Genomic DNA, 219 nt, shown 5'->3' with positions numbered 1-219 from the left:
ATCAGGAAGGTATTTTATCAAATAATTTCTTTTGCCATTTTTAATATTCTCTCTCTTGCAATTTTGGTTAATTGCTAATAACATTTGGATTTGCAAGCTATTTATGCAAATGAAGTCTGTGCTCTGTGTGCTGACGTTTATGCATACACCCAACGTAACTCTCGCTTCAGCACTTCAATGAATAATATAACATAATGTAACATCCAATTCATAATATCC

Source organism: Penaeus monodon, chromosome 28 (assembly GCF_015228065.2).
Source record: "Penaeus monodon isolate SGIC_2016 chromosome 28, NSTDA_Pmon_1, whole genome shotgun sequence".
NCBI classification, from domain to species: Eukaryota; Metazoa; Arthropoda; class Malacostraca; order Decapoda; family Penaeidae; genus Penaeus; species Penaeus monodon.
This window is presented reverse-complemented; position numbering follows the sequence as displayed.